This window comes from Arachis duranensis, chromosome 5, assembly GCF_000817695.3.
Source record: "Arachis duranensis cultivar V14167 chromosome 5, aradu.V14167.gnm2.J7QH, whole genome shotgun sequence".
NCBI classification, from domain to species: Eukaryota; Viridiplantae; Streptophyta; class Magnoliopsida; order Fabales; family Fabaceae; genus Arachis; species Arachis duranensis.
In genome coordinates, this window is record NC_029776.3 from 57,820,147 (window position 1) to 57,820,577 (window position 431).

Here is a 431-nt window from a genome sequence, read left to right on the forward strand (position 1 = left end):
GATCCTGTGGGGTCCACAGATCCTGAGGTGATCCTGTGGGGTCCACAGATCCTGAGGTGTCAAGGAATTACATCCCTGCACTAAATAGGCATGCAAAATGCCTTTGCATACCACTCTGGCGTTTAAACGCCGAGGTGATGCACGTTCTGGGCGTTCAACGCCCATGTGTAGCATGTTTCTGGCGTTGAACGCCAGTTCCATGCTTGTTACTGGCGTTCAGCGCCAGATTCATGCTCTGTTCTGGCGTTGAACGCCAGCCAGATGCTCCTTACTGGCGTTGAACGCCAGTCTGTCCTTCCCCCAAGGTGTGATTTTTCTTTTGCTGTTTTTGATTCTGTTTTTAATTTTTATATATTTTTTTTTTCGTGACTCCACATGATCATGTACCTAATAAAACACAAAATAACAATAAAATAAAATAAAAATTAGAT